This window comes from Amblyomma mixtum, chromosome 5 (genome assembly GCF_055824585.1).
Source record: "Amblyomma mixtum isolate Tamu chromosome 5, ASM5582458v1, whole genome shotgun sequence".
Lineage (NCBI taxonomy): Eukaryota > Metazoa > Arthropoda > Arachnida > Ixodida > Ixodidae > Amblyomma > Amblyomma mixtum.
The window spans coordinates 55,920,677-55,947,946 of record NC_143016.1 but is presented as its reverse complement, the minus strand read 5'-3'; the positions used below and the strand labels follow the sequence as shown (position 1 = coordinate 55,947,946).

At 52.1% G+C, this 27,270-nt stretch overlaps 2 protein-coding genes across 14 annotated transcripts in view; one reads left to right on the top strand and one right to left on the bottom strand.

The window, feature by feature from the left end:
* Positions 1-27,270, top strand: part of baz (par-3 family cell polarity regulator) — a 222,531-nt gene that overhangs the window by 16,156 nt on the left and 179,105 nt on the right. The gene's annotated exons all lie outside the window — the stretch shown is intronic.
* LOC149342227 (putative serine carboxypeptidase CPVL) overlaps positions 1-27,270 on the bottom strand; it is a 147,046-nt gene that overhangs the window by 50,137 nt on the left and 69,639 nt on the right. The window lies entirely within an intron of this gene.

The window sequence follows — 27,270 nt, the reverse complement described above, 5'->3', positions numbered from 1 at the left end:
TTGTGCGCTCTCTTATCGGGCCCTTCCTGGACGACATCCACGGAGCGAAGCCGCGGCGGCAGATTCAGTAGGAATGCGGATTCGCAGAGACGCGACGCGACCAACGGTGCGTGCGTGCTTGGTGTGTATTTCACCGAGCTACTGTAATCGCGCGACTCACCTCCTGTGTGCGGGTGCACGTACGTATATTCGGGGCTTCATATGGAGCTGCGTAGATAGCCCGGCTTGTGCGAATGGGAAGCGTGTGTGCTCGGAGAGAAGCTTCTTCGTTTCCCGTGGACGGAAAGAGGTTTGGCGATGAGGTGGTGGCTTGCGAGTTTTTTTTTTTTTGTTATTATTTATTTCCACGAGGCCTACATGTAGTACATTCTTGAGCCTTGAATTATAACTTTGGCACGTAAAGGGCCCCTGTAATTGCTTTCCCCGCGGCTCTTATCATATACGTTCAAACTTCCCAGAACGAATGACTCCTCTTTTGTGGTTTCGGTGGCTGTTTAAATTCGTGCAGTTGGCTTTCCGTCGTTGTTTGTTTTTGCACCACGATTCCCGCGGAGTGCGCTTACTTTTTTTGTACATTTTGTTATGAAATAATCGCCCTCGCTTCCTGTTTATCATTGCGCATTTGTGTTACACTGCGGAGGAAGCAGTGCCCTGAGCCTGTTTCTTTTCGATAAACGTTTCGTGTTCGGGTGTGGGGCGGTGGCCAAACAACGGTCGGTCTTTAGGGGTGCCGTAAAGACTCAGTTACATGGTTGAGAAGCAAAAACCTGTTGCTCGGTTACTTTCGGCAACGGGGGTGCATGTGAGCGATAAGCGAGATGCGTTAAAGCTTGCAGCACTAAAGTGATTCAGGGATGCGGGCACTCTTCAATTGCGTGTTTTTTTTTGTTATCTTGTTTGTGTTTTTGTCTGAGAGGAAGCGGGAGTATGTGACACGACATCGGGTGACGCTGGATATGAGGCGTGCAAGACGCGAGATAGAAAGTATATAAACAGAGTAAACTCGGTCTGTATACAAACCGTATATACTCTATGGCACAGGGAGAGATATAGTGTTGCTAATTCTGTTTCGGTTGTCTTGCCGTAGTATTTGTATACCATCCGCGGAAACTAGCGTGCACGGGCGCTGTGGAAGCAAAAGCAAGCGATGCGGAAACAGCAGCTGACGGGAGAGAAATTGGAAGAGAGATAGGAACCGCGGCTGCAGAAACCGCCTTGGCGTACGTTGCCCGCAAGTTATATACACACGCGTCACGTTGCGGAACGTCAGGTTTCGTAACGCAGTTTCGCGCTGCGAACCGAAAATAGCGCCGAAGTGGATCGCGCCCGCTAGATAAGCTCCGCGTATAAACGGTCGTTGAAAGTGCGGCGAGGAAACCACCCGCTTGAGGGAAGCCGCGTCTCGTTTCTTTCCGCAACCGAGCGAGTGGTCCCCGTTATGCGCTTGGCATCTTCCGTTTTCTCCGAGGGCAAGAACTGCGTGGTCTGGTTGCTTGCTCGCATTTGACGAAGAGCGGGCCAAGCAGGTTGCGAAAAAACGAAGGCAAAGACGTAGGGACGACTGGACAGATGAAGCGCTTTGGCTTCTACAACTCTCTCTCTTTTTTTTCTTTATACAAGAGGTGATGATTGTTCTGTCATATTTTGGGACGTGTATAATGGGCACGGTCGCGGAGGCTTCGTTGAGGCAATTCTGGTCGGTGGTTTGAGTCGTAAACAGGGGTGTACTCTTCGATAGTTGGCCAGGAAAAGTTGCGCGGGAAGTTCGCGGCCGAAATGAACGTTGACTATGGCAGACTACACCGCGCTGATCAAACTATATTCGTATACTAGCACCGACTCTTTTGGAGAAAGGGCGCGTTTCGAAACCGGAGAAATAAAGCAGCCATCTGACACCATCTTTGTATACGTTGGTTCTTTTGTCCCGTAGTATTATCCCACTATCACTCTCGACCCAAGCCCCTTATACGTTTTGGCACGGGCTAGAACATTTTATTTTGAATCCTTCTTCGTTTGTGCCCCCCTTATAGTTTTTCTCACTTTCTACTTCGTCTGGCGATAAACATGCAGCCCTTTTGCGCTGATCACTTCCCCGCGCAAAGTTCAGCGCCTTCGCTGTCGACATCACAGCTATACGGGCGATTCTTTTGCTCCGAGCCGATAACAGACCCCCCGCGATTCATACACGGTGGCGAATAACAAAAGCGCAAACAAAAGGCGACGACTGGTGCGCGACGCACGTGTGACAATAGCCCGAGCACACCCCGCATGTCTAACCAGCAGCAGATGCAAGCACTGCCTACGCATCTCGATGGCACGAAGAAAGAACGGGGGAGAGTGTATGATCATCAGCGATGTGCTTGATCGTTGTGTGGTGAGCTCATCATTGCAGCCGCAGCAGCGTCATCTGTTCACGGCAATGTGGGTGCGCGCGCATGTTCAACGCCTGTTCCCCATCGCGCATTTGGTGCACACTGTGTTCGTGCGAAAGGTCGCTGTGCACTTGCTACCTCTTCGTCTCGCACTCCGCGGCTCTGTTTCCTTCGCTCGCTGGGCTTCACTGGCGCGCCCCGCCTTTCCCTTCTCGCGATAGGGAATGCAGCGAACGGCGTCTCCTGTGTTTATGTGTGTGTGCGCGCAAACGTTGAACGCGCTTCAAGGGCACAGGCTACCCGCCGCTGCCAAAGGCATCTTCCCCCTCTCCCCCTTTACACACACACGCACGTTCTCCCGTTCAGCGCTGCCGTGTACAGTGCTGCTGGCTCGCCGCTATCGCCGCCGCCGCTGGGCGGAAATTCTTTTGCGCGTTGTTGACATACTTTAATCGACGCGACCGGCACATGCACCGCTGCTGTCGGCCGCCACCTCGCAACCCCTCTTTGTGTGCGTGTATGCTAGCGTGTATGCCGCGCTGTATGGCCATTCTCGCCTTGGCCAACGTGTGTGGCTGCTGTGGTGGTCGGCGGTCACTGTACGCCCAGTCGTGTATGCACCGTGCGGCCTCGGTTGCGGGCTGCCGTGCACAGTCGATCAGTCGTCGTCCCTGACTGCACCCCGCCTCTCTGATGCGGTGTTATTGCTATTATACGGGAGTGGAGCCAGGGCAACGCGGAGCTGTGCGGAGCAATGCGGTGCACGCTCAGTGATTATGTGGCATTTCCGCATGCTAAAACGAAAACTTATAGGGAGAGGAGCTTTGGCATGGAGCTGATGGAAGCGAGAAGCAGCCACCGAGTCTGAGACGGAGAGGATCGCAGCGCTCCATTAGTTGGGCGGCCGCATTGGTGTGGCGCTCACTGTTGTCGAAGCGCTTTCTGCTGCCGCGTATCGGAAGCTGTGCTGGCGAAGGTGCTTGCAAAAAAAAAGTCCCAGATGATCAGTGCGATTCATGCTGCGGTATATGCGTTAGCATTACAATTCGCCTGACGTTTGCATCTCCTATGCTTAACTTCAGCTGCTAGACTACCTATTTGCGTCTTTGAATCTGCTTTCACCGTGGGTGTATGGCATGGGGAGGTGTCTGGAAGTGTCTAGATGTGTGTTGCATGGCGGGTGGACCTTCTGGAAGTTGGATGGAAGTGGGCGGGCGCTCGTAGGGGGGGAGATGCATTTTTACAGGCGAGTGCCCGGAAGTGCCCCCCCCCCCCCCCCCCCTCCAGAGGCTACTCCAGAATAGGCACCTTCCGGGCCCGAAATGTGGAGGTTTCACACAGACAAACAGAAGCTGCGGGCGCCGCCGCTGACATGATGGAGCGTGTACTAATGCGCTTTCTTGCTTTCCGCTTCTCGATTTTCCGCAGCGTTTCCTCCTCCTCCCGTGACTTCTCCCACTGAGTCTGATTGGCCACTTTCTCACTCCCTCGCTTAATCTACTAAACTGCATCACACAACGCAAGACGGACAAACTTCGGGAAGATGGCATTAGCAATGCTTAAGCTGGAACCGCATGGAGCGTTTTTCGCGAGCGAAAAACGCGACGCGCGGCAAACGCCCGCGTTGCCGCCGACGCGCGAGCACCCGCACGAGAAAAATGAAGCGGCGCTGTCGCGCTACCGCGTTTTTTCGGGTTGCCAGACCACACAACTGCCAACGATGTGAATTATCTGTTACCGCATATATAATATGCCGTTTAAATTACAGGACACTACAATAAAAACAATCTTCGTGTAATTATACCTCGTTAAAGGTTGTCTTGTGCATGTTGGCCGAACGCTACACGCGAACGAACACGATGCGTGAATGCACGTGGCTGTTTGGACGTGCTCAACAGTAAAGCCAGCTCCTCAGAGGAAAGAGCAAAGTTCCCCCAAAAATGTACCGCCGAGATGCGTAGGGAGCCTGCATGTCAGGCTCCCTAGAGATGCGCGGAGAGCAGAGCCATCTGTTGGCAAACCGAAAAACCAAAATGACACGTGCCTGCACGCTGATTGGTGGACGCCGACCGTGACGTCAGTGGACGCGCAGCGCGAGGCGTTTTTCTCTACAAGCGACGTGGCGGCGCGATTTCGTGTTGGATTATGCTGGGCCAGCTGGGCACGCGTCAGAAATTTCAGGGTTGCCAGGTTTGGCTACTTTGCGCCAAATTGGCTACTTTTAGAACCGCTTGGCGACAAAAATTTGAATTTGGCTACTTGGCTTCTTTTCGGCTACTTTTGAAATTGAAGTTAGGGCTGTAATGCACCTCTTTTTCTGCCAATGATCCATACATCTTTGCTTGAGTGCGTCAGAATGCCATACGTGAACACCATTATTCTGCGGTGCCAGTCTTTTTGTTAAAATTTTGCCTGTAATCATGTCCTAGACTTTAAATACTTCTCTCTCCTGTGTTCTCCCAAGCGAGATTCCGCCTCCGCTATGCAATGCTGATATGTAGGTTTCCTTACAACCAGCAATAAGAAATGTCCCATCTCCATTCACTCAATCATGCACTCAATGCGCTTCAGCTAAATAAGGATGTGAATTGCTACTTAGCTGATATACCTTGTTTCCTCAGTTGGATACTGGTTCAAAGCGCGTTGATCGGCCACACATGATGATTCTGAGGATTACAGTCTTGGTTAAAATTTTTCAGGGCAAATACGGTTTCCTTTTAGCCGATTACTGGGGAACGGAGAAGAGCAAAAGGCTTTGAAACGCGATGACGAAGGCTCTTCGTATCGTACAGCGATATCCCGAGAGCCATGAGTTCCCCAGTATACGGCTGAAAAGGAAGCCATGCGACCTGAAAAAATTTGACCAAGGCTATGCTTTCTATGCCTTTAGAGCATATTAACTGCATGTTGCGATCAGTTTATTTTTTTTCAATATAAAGCTGAAAAAAGATCACAGGAGAGAAACGGAAAAAGAAATAGGCGCATCAAATCAAACCCTTGTTTATGGAGCAGTGAAGAAATTTCATGCAAAAAACATTGCCAGGCATGCCATATCTATATATTGCCACACTGGATGGATGGATGGATGGATGGATGGATGGATAGGAGCGCCCCCTTTGAAACGGGGTGGTGGCAATTGCCACCATGCTCAGCTTTTCTTTATTTATTATTTTTTTTGTTTACTGTGTTGGCAATTCTCATTAAGATTCTCCATCAACTTTGCCTACGGTTTCCTACTATTCTAACCTTATGCCACATCTCTGCTTTTCAACCACCAATCCTCCAATCGCTTTTTGCTGACTTCCACTGCAGATTTATTTACATGACCATTGTTATCTTTAAACCCTAGGGCCTCAGAAAGAGTGACTGTGCCTGCATCGACATCCGGATGGATACCATCACATTTGATCATCACACTGCTCACACTCTGCCGGCGCCACCTGGTAGCCGAACCTTGTCTCCCAGCGCGTGGCCGAGCGTCTTCTCTGTCTTGAATGAGCTTGGCGCTTCGGCGAGCCTCGTCCTAGAAAACGGCTGTGCTTCACGCTTCCTGCTGTGTTTGACGGTGCATATATATATATATATATATATATATATATATATATATATATATATATATATATATATATATATATATATATATATATATATATATATATATATATATATATATATATATATATATATATATATATATATATGGGAATTCAAATTGCCATGGCTGTGGCTTAGGAACACCAATTATTTCTCCTTTGAAAAGAAGAAAAACTGTTCTGATTACTTTTCCCACACTCTTTCCCTTCGTTTCCGTGCTTCTGTCCCATGGTGTTCATGTATTTCCTTTCATTTGATTTGCGATGCTTTTGTAATTCAGAGTTATTCGCATTCACAAATTACCCTGCGTCCTACAAGAATTATATATTTCTTGCGCCCTTTATGCTTCTGGTGACGCTTTTCTGCAACCTTGGCGCTACTTTTGGCTACTTTTGACACTTCGGCAGCTGGTAGGCTACTTTTTGGCTACTTTTCAGCATTTTGTGGCTACTTTTAAAATTTAGGACCTGGCAACCATGGGAATGACGCGCGCGTCCCACCATCCGCGCGGCAATCGCGTCCAAAAACGCGCTATGCGGTTCCAGCTTTACGCATTAAAATGGCTCAGAATGTACGCAGGTCTCTCTCATTGGTAAGCGTTGATGCCGTCGGCCATTGCTCGCGCTCACTTCCAAGAGAGAAACAAGAAAAGAAACAAAACTTTGGCCTTATACAGTGAACTTATGTGCATGGTGCGAGTGTTGTCCGTTGCCTGAGCCTTAAAAAAGCGCCCCATTTTCCATGGCGTCGAACCCCCGGGGCAATGGACACGCCGCTTCTGATGCGCTCGACGGAGGAGGAAGCTCGTCATGTCGGTCACCCACAGATTGTGACTTTCGTCCCCACAAATGCCCGCTGAACGGCGATCGCGTGTGCTCCACTCAACAGGAAAGGGTGTGGACTCACGCGACGGCGTTCCGCCGCGCTTCTTTGCGGCCGAATCCGCTGTGGTGTGTGGCCGAATACGCGTCGTCGCGGTCCCTTGGCCCGCGGGACGCCCTAGCTGTCGGAAAAGAAACCGTGCCACGTCAATTAGCTCCGTGGGCGCGACTGGCGCGGGCCGTCCGGCGCCGGTCATGTCCGGCTGTGGGCTCCTGTTCCCGTTATGGACAGGGAGGGACCCCGAGGGCGCGTACGTGTGCACACCTTCGGGCGCAGTCTCTTCGAACATGGCTGGATGTTATACGATCGGTAGTCAAGGAGTGACAGACTCGCCCGGTCTTAGGGTGTTTAACACAGACTTTCGTGCTTCCACGTTCGCCTCTGTGCGCGGCTCGCTAGTTGATTTGTGCTCGCAAGTGTATACGCATCATGCCCGTTGCACATTGTAAAGCGGTTGGCAAAAGGGACGTCATATACCACGTGCTCAAAGCGACGGCGCGCATCACTTCGGCCCGATTCGACGTCACCTCCCCGGCGTGAACGCAGCTATGCGCGCTCGAAACCTGCGCGGCATATGGCGCACGAGATATTATACAGCCGCGACTCTGTTTTTAGTGAGCCGTACTCGGAGCGTCCCGCAGTTGTACAGTTCCGCCTATCAGTTGACGTAGTGCGTGTACAACACGCCAGCAGGCTTTGCAGGCGGTTGTAAAAAGAAGGAAGAAAAATGCAAAGAGATGAGGGCTTTGGGGGGAACTAGGGGAAAGGGAAACGGGGTGAAGGTTGGCGCGGGGGCGAGCGCGCACATGCGGCTGCCGGCTGCACCGCGGTCGACCTTCCGCAAGCTGCGTGTCGCCGACCCGAGCCAGCCTGCCTGAATGCTTGCGGCTGACGCGCCGTGCGGCTGCACAGCTGTTGCGGGTAGGGATGCGTGGAACGCGCTCATCACTCACTGCGCCAGCCAGCTGTGTGGGCGCTCGAAAGCGACGGGGCTTTTCCGCACTAGGTGGCGGGTGGCGTTCAGATTCCGCGCTGACGTAACGCGGACGTCAACCCTTGCCGTGTGTGCGAGGAAGGCAGGCAGGGAAATGTGTCCTTTTGTGGCCATTATACACGTCGCTGTCAGTGCTCTGTCGTAGTCGGCGACACTTCCCCGGGTGTTCATTCCTGACACCGTCGATGAGAAACAGAGAGCTGCTGCAATTCCACTGTGAACGCGACTCAGCGTGCAGGCTGCAGTTGGTTGGGTCACTGTGCATATGCGAAAGCACAGGAAGGAGGGGATACTTGAGCTCCACCTTAAGGGTATGACGTGATAGCGTATTGGGTTAATTCCCATATATGCAGAATTGGTAATTCTCTACTTTACATTCATAGATCCCTGGGAGTCCTGATGCCACTCCTGGCGCAGTGGTGCAGCGTTTCGAGCTATGCGCCACTGCCCTTTGATGGCAGGTGCTCCCAGCGGTGGGCCTTGTGCGGCCCTGCAGGTTGGTCTTCCCGAGCGACCAATCAACTGCCACGGTGGGCAGTTTGCCCACTATAGGATGGGCAGGTTGTGATGACGCCGCAAGGTCACGTGACATAGGTGGATCACCTGGCTTCTTGGCTGCTCTCAGGGAATCACCTTCCTGCGCCATGCTCTTGGTTTTTCGCTCACAACGCCAACGCCGGAATTTCTGGAGAATGGTGCCTTTAACGCTATCGAGTTAAAAAGTAAATTTAAATTATATTAGGACGAAAGTAGCGAAATAATTGTAAATAACTTCACTACGAGATGAAGTTAGACGGACGATCAGGTGTCTGATCTGATGCGAATAGCAGTTGCATTTACCTTCGATAAATACCTTGCTGCGTTTACTCTAGGTCGAGGCTTAACACACAGGACATGTTTTCTAGCTAGTGGTTGGGGCGGGTGGCGTTTCTGGAGGGAATTGATGGCTCTCCCACTGCGTCTTTGAATTCTGTTTGGCTGTCGCTTCTTCGTTTCCCTGCTGCCTGGGCTTCTAGTCGGTCGTTGTTGGGGAGCGCATCTGGAGGGTATAGTTGGGTGGATGGGTGGGGGATGGCGCATCTGGAAGGTGAACATGAGGTGGATCGAGGGTTGCGATGCGTGGAATGGGGAAAGCATTTATCGAAAGTAAGGACAGAGATGGAGACAAGGTTATAGTGGGCTTCACTTCGATGGGAAATGATGGACTACACGCGCCCGCCTGCCCTCTCTTCCAGTTTGCTGACAGTGCCCAAGGAAACCGCGGATGAGCTATCTGCTACGCGTATATAGTTGCTCCAGCGTCGTGGATACGCGCAACCGTCGCTTTAGTGCGCAGAGAACATATTACGAGAGCGGTATAGAGTAACAGCAGGTATTTGTCGCCGCACAAGCCCACTTGTGGCTTCGGCGCTTCCGTTTTTTTTTTTTGTATGTTCAGATTATACTGAATAAAGATTATTATTATTATTACCCTCAGGGAGCGCATTACGAAGCCTCCAGGCCGGACCGTTCTCAGTAAAGCCTCGCCAAAGTATACGTACACGTTGAACAGTCAAGAATAGGGAGGGTAAGGGCTTGGAAGGGTTTGTAGACATAACAGTATGGTAGCTACGGTTGTCTTAGACTCTGCCTGATCTGTCGAAGCGGGCTGTTCTACACTGCTTGCGACAAAGCTTGGTGCGTGCATTGAAGTAAAAAAGAAAGCCGTCAGTGGGATTACGATAGGACAACCATGTTATCGTCCCAATTCGTGTTTCTTGGTGTGGCTTGCTTTGTTTCAGCGCAGGGCTTTCGATTCGAAACGAAGTCGTTTCGACGCTCCCGAGGATCGCTACGGAGTCGCGTAACGTTTGCGCTGCGCCACACACAGTACGCGCTGCCTCTGGACCTACAGCAACTGCTGCCGTTGCATCGGGAGAAGGGTAGTGCCGCGTAATTCTGGCGCTTATCAGCGAAGAACGCATTCCTTTTCCTCTCCTGGCGCAGCAGCCGCAACCAGTTTTCTGCGCGCCGCCGATTACTGCGCCGCCCCGCAGACTCTCCTCGCGTGGCGCGCATCCCCGTTTGCCGCGGCTGCTGTTGGGCGGAGTCTTTCTTCTCGGGGGTTGCAGGGCTTTCTGCCTTCCTTCCTTCCTTACACGAGCGGCGCTGAGATTTGCATGCGGCGCGCACCGTCTTGCATATTATAATGTTGTGCCAGCGCAGTAACGCCACGGAATGCCAACGAGCGCCGTCCGGAAGGGATCCCTGAGATTCCGTGTCGAAAGCGAACTCAAACGAGGCGCGCTGCTTGCCTCTCTCTCTCTCTCTCTCTCTCTTTCTCTCTCTCTGCGTTCTCGGATCGTTTTCAGATTTGCTTGTTGCTGCTGCCGCTGTTATTGTTCTCGTCGGCGTGCTGGGCACGCCGTGTCGAGATTCCCCTTCCCTGCCGCACAGCCTCACGCCGTTTTGAAGGCGATCGCTGTAGCCTTAGCCATATACAAGGAATAGGTTTCTCGGTTGCGGGTTATTTCGCGAGAAAGCTGAACGAAACACGCGCGCTTAGCTATCCTGCTCGCTTCGCCTCTCCTGCGACGTTATTTTAATCGGAGGGTAAGCTGAAACGTGGAGGCTAACGAAGAGGGTTCAGCGTAAGTTAAAGGGGCAGCGAAACAGTGCCTGGGGGAATACCGGCTATACTTCAGGTGGATTCTTTGTCACACAGATGCTGACTTAAAAAGAATTACAGGAATCGATGCACAGGAACGGGAGTTATTCAGTGAAGAAATTTCAAAATACAAGCAAACAAAACGCTGCCCTCAACTCGATTTTGGCGGGGCTTCCCACTCCTATTTCGCTCTCCCAATGCCGGCACCTGGCGCAACCAATCAAAACAGCCAGCCAGAGCACGTCGCGGAAGTTTGTACTCCATGGTTGCCTGCTCTCTGTGAGACTGGCAGCGTTGTTTCCATGCCGGAGCGCCCCTGGTGGTGTATTTTTATTTTAGTTGCTTTGCAGGGCTTTTATCTAAGACAAACAAATTGTTTTTGTTGATCGAATACAAAACGCAGACAGGTGACAAAATGCGTCTCTATTTATTCACACAATTTGCAGTATATTTACTGTTTGTCCGGTCATCAAGCTCGCGCCAGGTGATGTCATATCCGCTGCTAAAAACCCGCCACTGTGTGGCGACACCATCAGAGCCATGAAGTTGTTTTTGGGAGGACATTAAAATATTAAAAAACGGAATGTACGCGGTATTACCGACGCTAATAGCACCATTATAACTCACTGTATGCAATCAACAGGCAAAACAGTTAACTAAGATTGTGTTTCTGGGCCCCTTTAAGGACAACGCAGCGAGCTATGGAAAGAAAAATGATAGGTGCAACTTTAAGAGATCGGAAGCGGTGGGTGAGAGAACAAACGAGCGTTAATGATATCCTGGTTGAAATCAAGAGGAAGAAGTGGGCTTGGGCAGGGCATGTAATCCGAAGGCAAGATAACCGCTGGTCCGGAGTGGATTCCAAGAGAAGGCAAACGTAGCAGGGGGCGGCAGAAAATTAGGTGGGCGGATGAGATTAAGAAATTTGCGGGAATATGGTGGCCGCTGCTGGCGCAGGACAGGGTTAATTGCAAGAGACATGGGAGAGGCCTTTGCCCTGCAGTGGGCGTAGTCAGGCTGATGATGATGGTGATGATGAAGCTAACAACGCACCAGTGGAAGCTCTCATTCGTGCTGTTAGTCCCAAGCGAAAGCGATTACCCTGAAATCGCGCTAGACGGTGCTCACGAACAGGCTCGGCGCTAGGCGTATTTCGAAGGCCCAGCTGGCTTTAGCTGCCCTGCCAGCCGCTGCATCGATTACGAGCTCACGAGCTGGGGCGTGCCGCGCTGAGGGCTGCGCTGTGTATATATATACGTACCTGTATGTGAATATGCAGCCGCGCATGTTATAGACATGCGCTACTGTGGCTTGCGCGCGCGTGCGCTCCGCGCGCACTCAACACGCACGCACGCACACTCAGCGGCAGACACGTGGAGCAGGGTTGGTGGCATTCGCGTATTAGGTTGATGCGCGGCAGCCGTTTTCTTGTTCTCCTTATCGTGATTTTCGACGTTCGCTATATATTTCCCTCTCGTCCCCCGATTCCACTGGGTGCTTTGGACTCCTGCCTCGCGCCGCTCGGTGATGTCAATGCTCTCCCGCGAGCCGCCTGCTGGCGTATGCTTACGGCTTGCCGTCTTGTTTTCGCGTAACGTCGCCACGCCCTTCATCGATGGCCCACACGGGCTCGCCCTTGTGCTCGTGTACGGATTTGTGTTCCGGGCACGCGACACTGCTCTGCTCGTTCGAGAGGACTGGCGTCAGGTGGCCTGTCGCTACGGCTGCAGGAGAGCTCACACCCGTAGGCGTTTGCTGGGCTTGCTTCCTTCCGTTCCTGGCTAGGGATTCGAGGCGTGTCGGAATTCCCTGTGTCCGGAAGGCGTTCTTCGTGCCCCTGCTCGAACCCTGGCGTGCGACACGCCTGGCCGAACTTTTAATGCGTGTACCCCCTTGTGAGCTTTACACATGTGATGGGCGTGTGTAATGAATGGAAGGATGCGACCTGCTTCCGAAACCTGTGAGAGAGAAATCGCGCGCGTATACCTTGGCGAAGAATATGTTATGGAGCGAGGTGGAAAAACGCCCGTGTGTTATTGCGCGGTGTCACTGCCCGTTGAAGGAGCTCCAGGTGATCGAAATTCGTTCGAAGACCTCCACCACGGCGTCTCGCATAGCCTAAGTGCTGCTTCGGGACGGGCACTGAGGACAAATTGAAGTTGGCCTTTATCGATATTGGGTACCGTGTTCCAATCCCAGAAAACCGATGCGATCGAAGACGGAGCCTCTACAAGCTAGAAAAGACCAGAAAACGAAGTACAGGTAGCGCCATCACTGGCCGATTCCGCAAGTAAGCTTCGTGGGTCGACACCGATTTTTGCGGCGAGGATCCCAGAGGCTATACGCTACATCGGCATTCACTCACTTCAAAATGGCGGCTGCCAGTCCTTTTCGGTGTGGGCGTGACGAGTTTGAATCAAGTGCGGGCAATTTTTTAAATTGTTTTTCTAGCCGCAAATCCGTCTTTTGCTGCCGTACAAAAGTCAACGCACCAAGAAAGATCCAAAGAGTCAGCTTTTACTGAAAACAGTAATTGGACGGAGTTGTCATCACTGTACCTTTAAGCACTGTTTATAGTACGATATTTTCCTTATTGATGTGGTGTATAAATGCACTGAAACATTGACATATGAAAAGTACAAGTTGCCGCCATTCTGATGTAGCTGTAATGGAAGAACGGTCATGTGGTCGGGAGATTTCGCCGGTTAAAGAATTCCAGGTCTCAGTACCGAAAGAAAAACATAGCCTCCCTGCGATTCTCTCGCAAGTATGTAAACCCCGCTTATTTCCCTGTATTGTTGCGCTGTATATTTTTTTTTTCATTCAAACGTGGCAACGAGAAGCTACACCACTGCATAAAGAAATGCCACTTCGTGTGCTTCATGCAGCAGGCTTGCAGGCGTTGCACGGATTATCCTGCAAGCTTTTTACAGTTTATAAACAGCCGGAGAATATTTATTCTGCAAGAAAAGTTACGCATGTTTGCAGGGTGAGTCGAATGGAACGAGGGAAGAGGAGGGGCGGGAGAAGATAATTCGTCGATAAACATTGTAACCTGTTGCTCAGCATTCGAAGAGAGTTCGGTGTCTCAGAATTGGTTCGTTGTGTGCCGAACGACGGCAACATTGGCCACCCTGCTACGTAGTACAAAGCGGAAGCAGCAACCAAACATTCGTTCACCCGGACGAGGAGGAGGAGCGCGGCGGATTCGCTGCACCGCGCACGCGAGCGCGAGCGAGCAAAAAATGCGCGCGGGCGCGATGGCGCGGAAACGCCCCGGGGTCGCCGATTCCTTTCTCTTGTCTGGCCGACGACGGGCGGCCGTTCGTTTTTTCCGGGCCGCGCATACCTCGCTTCCTCCCCCGTCGCTTTTGCGCCGTGCGCGTTGGTTGCGATAGCGCGAGTTCGACGAGACGGCCGAGGCGCTTTCGACTCGTCGTTTCCGAAGCCATTCCGCGCGCGCGCCATTGTTGCATTGTTGCGCTGCGTGCACCGCGGCGCAGCTTCTTCCTCCTCGCTTATCGCCTCGCGCGCGCCGAGGAAGAAGGCAGCCAAACGTGAGCCGCCGCACATCCGCCGAGCATGGAGAAAGGAGCCTTTACGTCGTCACTCGTCGACGTTCTTGCACCAAGCTGGGAACGCTGATGAGTGGCGTTCGTAGACAGGGCGTGATGCCTTCAAACACATTCTCTGCCTTCGGACACATTCGCTGCCTTGTTCTATACAGCCCACACTGCCTGTGCGCTGTGGTGTGATCTTTCATTTTTCGAGCGCAGGCAGGGAGCTGTGTGTTATACGGTGTGACGTGGACTCGCGTGGTGGACTGAATCCTCGTTGTTGGCTGGCGGATGGCGCGTCACGTGGGAACATTCTTGGCGCGGTTATCGAGGCTTCCTTTGTTCGGGGTTTTCAGGACGTTCTAGATAACGGGACAAGCCAGTGCAACCTTCGCATGGCTCTGTGTTGAAAGTTGCTGCACATTCATTGTTTTGTTTCAGCGCTGTTTGTACGAACCTCTTCCTGCTATAGTAGGATACAACTCAAGAGCGAAGCGGTGAGTGCCGCTCAAAGGAGGCTCCCCAGCCAATGACATTGACGGGTTATCGTCACACTGTGGTTAATCCGCTTAATGCGTGGATGATCTCCTTGCATCTGCAAGCCCTGCATTGTTACGCTAGCGGGTGCAAGGGAACGACAGTCGGTCGACGCCATTGGCTGGAGAGCCTGCTTTGAGGGGCATTCGTCATTTTGTTCTTTGGTTGTATCCGAATATAGACCATCATTGTTCACTGCAGTGCGCAATAACTGAATAACCAAACAGTAGTTGCGTTCCGTAAAAGGCATTGCTATTCCGGGGAAGAAGCGCTTCCGTGTCATCTCAAAACGCATATCACCGGGTAGCCTTTCCCTAGATTGCCGCTTTTCTGTCTGTAGCTGCCGTAGTCCGGATTTGGGGCTGTGTGTTCCAGTGCGCTGAAAATGCAGGAAACCACGCACAGTATTATTTGAGAAGTCTACCACTCCACTTTATCTTTCTGCGCAGTGTCTTCGCTACTGTTAGCGAGTATAGCTAAGAGTCATGGTTTCCGTCGAGTACTCTGCTCGCTAAACGGAAAGCGGATGCTATGCAAGAAATCAGTGTTTCAATTCGCCGCGCAGTGTGGAGCGAAACATGTCGACGCCGCTCCAGGAGCGCACTGCGCCTCCCAGCCGATAAAAGGTGACCCCCCTCCGCGAGCGCCGCGAAGGCATGCCTGCGCGTGCTTCTTTCCGGCTTGCGAGTCCGCAGGGAGTGGAAGGAACCTTCACCGCATGGCAGGAACACCGCGAAACCATTGTAGTATACGTTTTCTTACATTTCGTCCGCGCCGAAGGCGACCAGAGATCCGCGAAAGCACCCCATCGGGTTGCGGGTGTCGTGGGTCGACTGCCCTGTTCCGCGCACCTTTGGGTGCACCGGTCCCCTGCGTCCTTCAGGGTGGGGTCCTTTCGTGGGAGGGTGCGGGAGTCTGCAAAGAGGGTCTCCCCTCCGCGCTCTGAGAAAAATGGCGTCTGCGACGAGTTCCGCGCAGCGGTGTCCTACGCCTTGTAGGGGCGACGCCACAAAGGGCAAGCATGCAGGGTACTGAGCTATATTTTCTACTGTGTTGTCTTGCGTTTTATTGTATTATATTGATTTTCCATTTTCAAAGAACTGTGAAAGCTGGGATAAAGGCTTCAGTAAGCAGTTTGAGGGCCCCAGTCTAAGTACAGTGACAGCAGGGCAGAGCATATATGTGTAAAGAGCGAACGGGCTGAGGATTCCGCTTTATCGTAAAATATTAGGTCCTTATCGAGAGCACCCAAGTTGCACAAACATTGTGTGTAAATTGTTGTCTGCATCAGCGCCTACGTCCTCGCATTTCCAGCAGCGATGGGCTGACACTGCTTCAAGAACTCACCTCCTGCCTCGGCTCCTGTGTTGCAGCTCATATTGAGCGCGATATTTACGAGACTGATCACGGCTTCAGTCCAGGCATGGTGCACGAAACTGCTCGCACATGTACGCCGTGGGGGGACCCATTTTAGGACTCCCCTCACTGACTCTTTTCGGTGGCGTCAGCCGCTTCTTTCTCTGGGCTGGACTGCGAAAGGAATGCATGGCTGCCCCTCCAGAGCCCGGACGCATACAGCCGGCATTCCGCACTCGGAGTTCTTCTTTGGTCTGCCGTTTCGGAAACATGGCTTTTATCTTGATAACAGGGCAGGTGAAGCGAGATCCCGAAAGTATTGTGTGTCTGTCGCTCTCGTCTCCCCGCAATTCTGCGGAACGCGATACGACCCGCCTTGCAAGAACCCGGGATATGTGCGCGGTTGGCGCGATTGTGTCGTTGCTTCGAGAAGAGAACGGAACCCCTGTTCACGGAGAAGGATATTTTTGTCTTGCGGTCGTTGGAGAAAAGCGATAAGAGTCAGTTGTTGGGCGGTATCTGTATGCGCATAGATTCGAGGCTCTTGAAAAGGCCGAGGACCGATCGACGGTGCTCAGGCGGTCAAGACGCCGGGAAAAATGAAGAGCTTTTGAAGACATCGCTCCAGTGATACCGTAAAAACGTCGTCATTGGAGCACTTCGTGAATCTGTCGCTGTCCTCCTTGTTAATCTGCTGGCATCGCAGTTGGCTGTTTGTTCCCGTAATGATAGAAGAATAGTAAACCACAGTTCACGAACGGTGACTTCTTGCATGCAAGCAGTGCTTTGAAAGAATTCGATGGCGTGGAAAACGGTTACTTTTTTCTGTTTTGATACAAGTGAGAACAGGAGGTAGCGTGTTTCATATACAACTGGCGTGTGCACACATACGCCTTTATTGAACGGATGTGTTTGTAATACGAGTTGAATTCATTTTCGGATGCTTCAAAATTTGGTCAGATGAAATTGAGCCAGTTGTTGTGGTTGCGTCTGAAGCAATGGCTCATAGCCACGCATGGGGGATTGGCCAGAGTTTAGCGCAGATCCGAACAGGAAGAAAAATCCGTCCAGACTTATCTCAAACGGTCCATAAATTCCTTCCTCTGTTTCCTCTTTACTTTGTTTCAGGCAACGAGGCAAGGAATGTATTTGTAGTTTTTTTTTTCTTTTCTTCCTCCAGCTGTGTCGGATTCCGAGCGTCGCGGCGTAACATGAGCCGGATGAGGAGCTCACCTGTCTGTTACGCGTGATTTAGCGCACAGGCGAGCCAAGCGGAGTTGACGGTAGCTCGTCTGGCTCGTCGGCCGTTGTCATGAAACTATAGTAGACAGAAAAGAAGAAACGCTTCAGTCCATCCGTCTGCATGGCAGTTCGCTGACTTCTTTGGTAGGTCCGTCTATACCTTTTTATAAATCTGTCGCCTTCATGGGGCAAGTAAGATACAGGTGAGCTCTGCGTAGCGGTCGCGTGCATTCTGTTCTGCATTCAGTTGGCATTCTAAAGCTCTCGCGCAAAGAAGTCTTTTTGTGCAGTGGAACATTACCCTGAGAACCTTAATTGTTTCACAGCATCACGTACTTACGTCTCAAGTCTTTTCTGTGGTATGGAATATTAACCTGGCTGTCTTGTTTCACGCAGCACCTCAGTATAGCCAGTAAACTGAGGGAAATGACTTTCCGACAGTCGAAGTTCACGTAAGCGTCACGAGTGCGATCGAAGTGACTCGCCGGTGGCTGAATTCAACCGCGACGGCTTTAGATCTCACCTTGTCCGGCTCGCAGCTCGAACCGGTGTCCACCTGGCCGGCCGGCGACCGCTTAGGCCACCGGCGCGTTGGATGTGGGTTGTGCAGCGGGAGGCACGAACCGGAGCGGCAATGCGAATGAGAAGGGAGGGCGACTCGGGGGGAGGGGAGGGGGGGGGGGGGGGGGGCAGCACGGCGCCTTCCCCTGGCATGCGGGAAGGAAAGTGACGGCCGGCCAGTTTCTTCACCGAGGATCGGTCTGCGTGCGCCTACGGCGGCGGATGTTGGGGGCGCAGTTTGATTCCTCGTGCACCCCGGAGGCCGCCCGTCTATCCGGAAAGGGCGGGCGGCGGGGTGGAAAGAGGGCGCCAGTCAGTGCACCGGCCTGCGAAGGCTGCGATCACGTCGCGGACGTCTAATTTCGGATGAGGATGCAGACGCTTTGTTGGTCTAGAGAGTCGCCCCGAGGATGCGGAGGCTCTGGTGATGTGGAGACATCTTTAGGATCCGGAAAAATTCCCTGCACCGAACTCGCCTGGGCGTTGCCTTCACTAAGTTCTATCTTCATAAAATTGGTGCATCAAGTAGCCCTCTCTGCCCGACTAGTGGTGTGCGCGTGGATCTTCAACACTTGATCTGCGGCTGCCAAATATTTAATACCCATCGCAAGGGACTGTTGAGTGCTTTAGGACTCCGTCAGGACGGTCCTGTGCACCTGGAGCATGTCCTGGGATCCTGGAGTGATGCGGCTTCGGATGCGCGCGAGACAAAAGCATTCTTGCTTTTTCTTAGGGACACGTATTTGGTACACACCCTTTGGTAATCAAATGTGTTTGTGAGTGTGTGAGTGTTGAGTATGCTTGATGTCACCTTTCACCCTTTCTTTTTTTTCCCTTTTCCTCTTTTTCACCCTCTTCTTTCACCCTCACCTGGAGTTGCATGCTGTAGGCTAACAACCAGGCAGACCTCTCTTGTACTCATTAAAGTCTCTCTCTCCCTCTCTCTCGGAGGTTTGGTGGTGTAGAGGTGCCGTGATGATGCGGTTGTTGTGGAGCCCCGAAAATGCTGCTCTGATGTAGAGGCGCCTTGAGGATGCGGAGGTCCTGGTAGAGACGTCCTGAGGAACCGAAGGTTCTGGTCGGGTAGAAGCGTCGGAGGTTCCGGTGGTGAAGGGACGTCCCGCGACTCACTTGACTCAGTTGCTAGCCGCGTGTCCCGTGGTTCCGTACCTCGTGGGCTCGACGTCGCACATCTGAGTCGCAGGCCATACGGTATCCCAGAGAGAAGGCAGCTCTCTGTGGAAGATCTGAAGCAGTTGCTTTGTTCTCTGTAGCAACAGTTGCTCAAATCAGAAAAAAAAAAAAAACGTAACAGCCACAGAGTCAACTTTCAGTGAAATGATTGTTCTCTATATGCTGCCGAAATAACCCGACTTGGCTTGTCCACGAGAATGCCCTGTTCCAAGGCTCCCTTTAACGGGCACAAATCATTCTGCGTATAACTGAAACCACTTTGCAAACTGTCTCGCTCATGCCGCCTTTAGAGACCTGCCAAGGAACGTCTTCGCAGTGATGTGCCGGAATCAGAATTTCTCCCCGACTACGTCGAGTGCGGCCGTAGTTTGGTGCCTACCTGCACGCCATCTCCCTCGCGCCGCGCGAGCCGACGAGAGCTTTTGAGAGCGCTCCCTTACGGCAAGCTTTACGTAAGACCTTCACCGCCCCCCACCAGGGTGTCCCGCGCTTTGTCAGATCCGCTCTAAGAAACCACGTCGCATTCTGGACGGTATACTATGCACGTGCAAAAGAGGAGGCGTGGGCGCGATGACAGCGCGTGACGGAAGCGTTTGTCTTCTGGGCGCGTTTGCGGCTCCGTTTCAGTTCTGCTTCTTTCGCGAATGTCGCTGTCTGTTCCGGAGAGGGGTATTGTTGCACTCGGGAGGAGAGCACCCTCCCAAGGTGCTTGCGGAGGGAGAGGGGAGGGGAGGAGTGAGGGCCGAAGTGCGCGCACCTCACGAAACGCCGCATCCCACGCACGCACACACGCACGCACACGCTCCCCGGCAAACAAAACTGCGCTGGAACTTAGTGCGCCCCGCGTCGTCCGTGTCGCTCTTCTTTGGGTCTCCTCGCTTCTCCCGTGCCTCGGTCCCCGCTTTGCACCACCACGTGCCCGGGAGACGGGGATCCCGCCCTGTGTCGTTTTTGCCCACGCATTCAGACTGCTTTCCCGCTCATCCACCGCGTCTTGTGAGGTGCCCGTTGGCTGAGTTCTGCAACGATGGCGGTGCGAGGGAAGGTTGGCCGGTTTCACGTCGTTCGGCACCGCGCGGAGAGGTAAAGCAGCTGTAAAGAGAACAGGCTGAATAATCAGTGAATAGTTTTACATTTTACTCGTAGCGTAAAATGGTCAGTTTCTATAAATTTCGGAGCCGCCGCGGTGGCTCAGGGGTTGTGGCGCTCGGCTGCTGGCCCGAAAGATGCAGGTTCGATCCCGGTCGCAAAGGTCGAATTTCGATGGAGGTGTTCGAAAAGCCCGTGTATTGTGCGATGTCAGTGCATGTTAAAGAACCCCAGGTGATCTAAATTTTCCGGAGCCCTTCACTACGGCGTCCCTCATAACCTGAGTCGCTTTCGGACGTTAAAACTATAAATTTTGGTCCAACACCTTGAGAGCACCTTAGATGATAGCTGATCGGGAGCCTTCCTCGAAATTTGTGGATGCATTCTTCCCTGTCCTTTATGTTGCCCGGAATCTGCAAGATATATGTTAACTAACTAGTCCAATACGCCGTATTGTTGTCCTAATTGTTTTTTTTTTGTGATGTGTATTATATCAGCACGCGTCGGCGCATTGCGCAGCGCGGCCTAAATGTTAAGGCCAGTTTTCAATACAGTGCTAAGTTATGCGTGGATCCTTCTTTTGTTCTTTTCCGAATACATCTGCCGTCGATAGATTTGCAGCGTCGTGAAAAATTGTTTAATGGAGTACCCTCTTCGAGTAAAAGCAGCGTCACAAAACGGTTTTCGCTTCATTCTGCCTCGAATTTTCTAGGACCATACACAGTGAAACCATGGGCGAAGGTTGGCGAAGGCGGTGATGTGCTGACAGGTTAGCCCGAGGTCCTTTGCCGATGAATGACCGGTAGTGCTAGTGCCCCAGCTCTGGCCGAGGTAGGCAGCCGAGCTCGGCCCGAGGAGTTCGCGTCGGTTCGATGACTGGGGAGAAACTTCGGGCAGACATTATCACCCTTCCTCTAACAGCAGTTTTGCCGGTTGGGGTGCTTATCATCCTCATTCGGTCTAATTAACGCGAATTTAAACATCGGCCCTCAGGGACTACCGCCTACACCAGTCGCTTAATTATCCCCGCGCTTGTACATTTGTCCTTTTATTTCTTTGGCTAATTTCGGTGAGCATCTTGTCCAAGAGCTGTTTGCTAGGTCTCTCAGGGTAGTCGGCGTCTTCGTCAGAATCATAATAATTCTTTGAGTCCAACAAATGACAACGGCCTCGCCCAGTGCACCGCCCGCATTATTTCAGCATTATTTCAGCCCGCATTCCGTATATTAACTCGCTGCATTGGTTACCTAGGGCCGGTCGGTCGCCCTAAATTACTAGCGCATACGAGACTACTGGGTCATTTCTGTTTTTCTTCGTGATTTTGCAGGACGCGAACCCAAACCGAGATGTCTCGAGAGAAGTCGGGGTAATCGCCGTGAAGGTGCATAGAAAACAGTTGTAGCGGAGAGAGCCAAGAAGCCAGCGCGCGCCTTCTCGTTTTCTCCCCCGCCTCTCGTAAAGGCGTAATCAGCGGGTGCGCGCTCTCATATCCGACTCTGGGTGGCAGACCACAGTGCGACGCGGCCACAGCGCGGGGTTCCGCTCCGATTCGCGGCGGCGGCACCCACAGAGGAGCGGGGGGAGCCTCCTCGGGCTGCTTCGGGCTTCGCAGGAGCCGCCGTCGCCGCTCTTCGCTCGCTGTGCTTGCTCGCGCACCGCCTCTCTTCTTATTCTTCGGCTGGCCCGCTCTCGTTGAGTGACGGGCTCTCTCGCCACCGCCGCGGCGTTGTTGTGGGTGCGAAGGGAGAGAGGCGAGCGTGTGCAGGGAAAACGCGTCCTTCGCGTCTCCATGCTGCTGCTGCTGCGTGCCTCGGCTCTCTTTTGCGGTCGCCGTCACGCCGCCGAGTCGCGCGGGGCGTCTTCGTCGTGCGGTGGGTGGCTTCTTTAAAGGGGGGGATGCGGAGAAGCGGCGTCGCGCCACGCTGCGTGCAGCACAGTCGAGGCGTCCGTCCGAAGAGGGGACGTGCACCGCGCGCCCCGAGGTGCTGCTGTCGCACGCAAACTCGGCCACGAGGGGCTCATCCTCTCCTCCTCATCCACTGAGGCGTTTCTCTCTCTCTCTCTCTCTCTCTCTCTCTCTCTTTGTCTTTTTAAGGCAGAACCTTGTTTCCCTCCTTGCACTGTCGGGAGCGTGGAGTATTTGGTCCGAAAAACGAGAACCCTGGGAAAAGTGCGGCTACTGGAGCAGGGGGAGGAGGCTGCGCTGGTGCGGGCCTGTGTTTGTGAGACGAGAGAGGGGGCATGGAGTACGCAAATAGACTGCACAGCGGCGCGGGGCGTCTGCATGCATTGCTGCGTCCCGGTGGCCGCTGAGTACGTGCACTGGCATGCCTGTTAAGCAGGAACGGAAACCAACGGCTCGAGATAGCGTTTTATCTTTTATCATCCTTCACCTAGGTGACATATCTTCGAACACGCTTCGCCACTCGGAGCCCCAGTTTAACTCTTTCTTTGCTCTTTCTCGCTTCGCAGTTGGGATGCAGTTTCATAGATATTATTATGCATCTATTCGTGATGTACTGCCTGCTGCGATGCAGGGTGCTATGGTTTCGAGCGGCAGATTGTTCCTGCCCATTGCCCTTCATAAATCATTTGCCTGTCCTGTAGCCTGAACCAGAGCGCGCAATGAGTACTGTGTAAACCACTGCGGCGACTGGCATCTCTTTTGCTCATAGTTTTGTGCTTATGGGCGTCATCGTCACCTTTCCCACCACAAAGTGTTTGTTCGACAGGACGCAAGCTGGCCTCATGATTGAATCCGTATGAGGGAGTCGCTGCTGGAACTGAGGAGTCGAAGGTGCCGATTCTTGGCCGAAGCAGTGGCGCTCGTCTTTCTTCGCTTTATCCTCTGATGACCGGTTCACGTGTCAAAACTGAAAACAAAAACGAGGGGGAAGTGTCGTAAAGCCCCGAGGAGATCCTTAAACGCCCCCCTTTTTTGTAGACGCATTAGTCGCGCTTCGCCGAAACCGTGACGCGAACCTGCCACCTCTTCGCCTATTAACGAGCGGATGGTTGCGCCATCAACCGCTCGCTTCGCGTAGTCGCCTATCGCCTGTGCGGAACCTCAAATTTTCAGCGGGTGTTCGCGCCAGCACAGAAGACGAGGGCGCGAGGTAATGACGCGTTAAGGCGTCTCGTCTCATCTTTGATATCCCAGGTGTAAAGTGGTTGGGCGTCCTAAACTGCCGATCACGTTCGAAACCACAGCGGGAGTCGAGTCCTGTTTTTGGTTTGACGCGCTAGCAGGGTGCCTCTCACTTCGTGCTCTTCTGCAGCAGCGGTTTGTTTCGGTATGCAGGATCGACGTCTTCAGCTGGCTTGACCGAGTGGCCGCGCTTATGTCAACTAGGCCACGCAATCATGTCGAGCTTTAAAATGGATGGAAAACGGTATGCCCCATATTAATTCAGCCTTTTATTTAAAAGATCGGAGGGGACAGTTATGCTCCGCCACACGCGTGTATGACGTGATAGCGTGATGAGTTAATTCCCATATACGATGTAGAATAGTTATTCTCTACTTTATAGTCATAGATCCCTGGGAATCCTTATACGACTCCTGGCGCAGTGGTGCAGCGGTTAAGCGACGCGCCACTGCCCTGCGATGACAGGTGCTAACCCAGGTGGGGTGCGACCCAGGCTGCTCTTCCCGAGTGACCAATCATTAATTTAAACTTCCACCTGCCAGGGCGGGAAGTTTTCTCACAATCCGGTGGGCAGGTTATGATGACGCCTCCTAATTTGCTTCTCTGGGAATTTTTCGTGGATTTCTCGGTCGCGGTCATCGACGACTCCGGATTTTCTGCGACATGAGCTTTTTAACTCAGTCCCGTTAATATGACCCTCTTACTCCATCCACATCGCACATTTCTGAAACTTTTTCCGAAACAGTTGTCAAATAAAGTACTTTCTCTCTCTCCTTTCGCTACAATACATACACCCGAGAAGGCGGGTGGTGCAAATGGAAACAGGAGTCTCTCGCTCTGTCTTGTAGATAAGTTTTGTGGAGATGTCCGTAGCACATATTATTTGAGCACGCGACCGTTTTGAGCATATTCTGTGAGGATCTTGCACCTTTTCGATAGTCTTTTTATTATTATTATTATTATTATTATTATTATTATTATTATTATTATTATTATTATTATTATTATTATTATTATTACTTCGTCAGCGTGCCTTCTGGCATAAAGTATTAATTTACAAATGCAGATATTGGGGACAAGCGCTTGTAACTGGTGGACAGCCATGGTTGAAGCATTCATGGTTTTTAATTACCCTTTAGATGACCTTTGCAAGTCTTCAAAGGTTTGCGACGTGTCCCACCAGAAGGTCACATCAAGGTGTTTCTCGCGGTCGGAAACGGGGAACGCGGCAAAAGCGATTGTTTCCTGCGTGTTATGCCGCTTCGACGAGCCACATGTCGACTGGGCAGGCTTAGATGTTACCGCAGGAATGGTTCCTGGTCTGTTGCTTCGGTGGCGTGTTGCAGGGAGCTGGACGTAAGCATAGACGTTCCACGTTCCACAACAGGCAGCGACATTGTGGGTCAACTAACTGGCTAGCAGCAAAGAAGGGAAGCAGCGGCGTGCAGTCGATGCTTTAGGCATAGCTATAGTGGCGAAACGAGGATGCAGTTGAGCATCCTCCTCCTCCCCCGTCCCTCCCTTTCTCTCCTGTCTTCCAGGCAGCACAGCTCTGCCTCACGGTACCGTGATACGTTTTGTCGTCCGACAAGTCGCGCTGCTTTTGCGTATACAGGGTGCAAGAATGTTCCGTGGACTACATACACCACACTCACTACTAATTCGACACATGTGCCTCGATCTTGCGTTCCGCGTACGCTCTCAGTCCATCGTGAATCATTCTGAATGCGCTTGTGACGCATGGACGTGGTCGAGACACTCGAGAAATTCGATGCCAAGCCAGTTGAATACTCCGGTGCCGCTGCCGTGTTTGTTTGCCAGCTCCGATAGTGCGGCATGTGACGCGCCGAGTTCAGTCGCTCTTCTCTGACGCGGGTTCCGAGTAGCGCCGCTGCCTGAGATGGCCTGAGCGCGGTGGCGTGCTTGGCAGAGAAAGAAAGGGAGAGGGAAAGAAGGAAAGGGGCAGGAAAAAAGGAGGTGATTTCCTCCTTTGTTTCGCTTTGCCTAATCGCGGTTCGCGCGGGCACCCCTCGGTCCGGTTTCGCTGCCTCATTTGTACTCGCGTGGTGGCGCTCACACACGCACACCCTCTCGCTGTTGTGGGGGAGGGCAGAGCAGACCGTGGTGGCTCGGCATTTAGCCGATCCGGTTTTTCTTCGTCGTCGCATATTACGGCGTACGGGCGCATTCCGCTCGTTCGTGTTTCTTGACCCTGTTTTCATGGCCCCCTTTATTTTCTCTTTGTTAGTTGCGTAAACGAAAACAGTTACGTTGCCTGTGTGCTTTCTGTTTCTTTGTTGACTGTGTGGTTTTAGTGCGGCGTCTATAAGCATTCCTCCTTCGTGGTTCGTTTTAGCAGCTCTAAGCAATTTCATATATGAAATTGCTTAGGAGTGGGCGTTCCTAGGCAGGCCACTTATTTACTGTTTCTTTTTTTCCCCTTTTCAGTTTAATCGGATAGAGTGTGTGGCTGCCGCTTGTACCAATAATAAAATCGAGTTTGGTATGGCGTAGTTGAATTCATGGACAACAAATGGATGTGGGCAAGGATCCGTAATGCCCAGAGTAGACAACCGAGGGTCGCTTAACACAATGAGGCCAACTCAGTCTAGTTTTTGCTCTAGTAAAAATTTGTTCTCTGGCTGTTTGTGGCTATGTCAACGTTTGACCGGCACAAAAAAAAAAAAAAACAACATTATGGCTTGGAAAAAAAATTGAATTTAAAGATTTTCTCGCCGCTCAATTCAAACTCGTGACATCTGCCATAAGGACGGGTTAACACCGGTTTGGATTGAATGGCGGTTTAGCACAGCCTCTGTGATCTGCGCACGCAGTTTACCTGCAAAATAGGCCGATGGTGGCGACACCTGTACGTGGCTTCCTCGTCTTTCTAGCTTATAAATGCTCCGTTTTCAGTGCGACTTCTCTTTGTCGTTAGAACTTCGTAATCTGTAGATACACGCCAACTCCAGTTTGTCCGCCACGTTCCTTTAAATTGAATACGTGCTGTCGGAGACAAAAGTCCCCAGGACGTGCGAATAGCGGTTGGGTAGTATTGCAGGGATGCTAGCCAAGTGTCACTTGGTTTCACTAGCACCCGTGTTGTCGCCCGTGTTGTCGTTTTTCTTGTGTTGTGTCCCCGTTGCGCAAAAAAATAATTTATTATGTCACTAGCACACGTTAAAGAAAGCCGATGTTAGGTTTCTGTGGCAAAAGCATTGTTATAAACAAACCCTATACGCTTTGTTTTCCGTTCGTGGCTCGTGCGTCCTGGTGACTTTTGTGTCCTCGATCGTACATGCCAGGCGAACGAAAGGAATAGTCGACGGCGGCATAGGCTTAGCTAATTAGCTCCAGTGCCGAGGTCAGGTATAGTCTGCTGAGGTGGGGTGGCCACGGCAGACGCAAGACAGGCGTGCCCGGAGATACCGAGTGACGCCTTTGTCCTGCAGTGACTGATGATGATGATGGCGGTGGTGTTTATGAGAATGACAGATGCACTGCCACTGTACCTGTAAAGCACCGGAATGTGAAGTTCACAGAGGTACGGGCTGGCTAGTGTACCGAACATGCAGCGATGCTTAAACACCACGCCGGAGTTAACGCGTATTTTGCGGGAAGATGTGCACGTTGGTTCCTCGCGCTTATGTGTGCCTCAGTAATGCTTATATGATCATGGGGGTGAATAGTAATACACGTCCGGCATTCGTATCGTACTGCGTTCCATATGGTGTCATACGATTTCTCGTTGCAAATAGCTTACATGTGTTAGTCAGGCTTGCGACAGGGATTCGAACCGACGATATATGCACCTTCATTTGTATGCCTTCCCAGACTTTCGTATCAAAGCTGTCAGGCAACCGTTCGTCGTACAGCGTTCCGGGTGGTGTCATACGCGCGTTTGTGGGTGTGTGTGTGTGTGTGTGTGTAGGGGAGGGTGTCATACTGCGAAAAAAAAAAAGTCGACTTATCGCCTGCAAATAAACTCCGTTCGCAAACCGCAAGCAAATGTCTCGGCCTTGCGTCGGCGACATGCTTTCGCATTGCCACACGTAAGTAGTCTTAGTTGTCTCTGCCATTTTTTTTTTTTGTCTTTT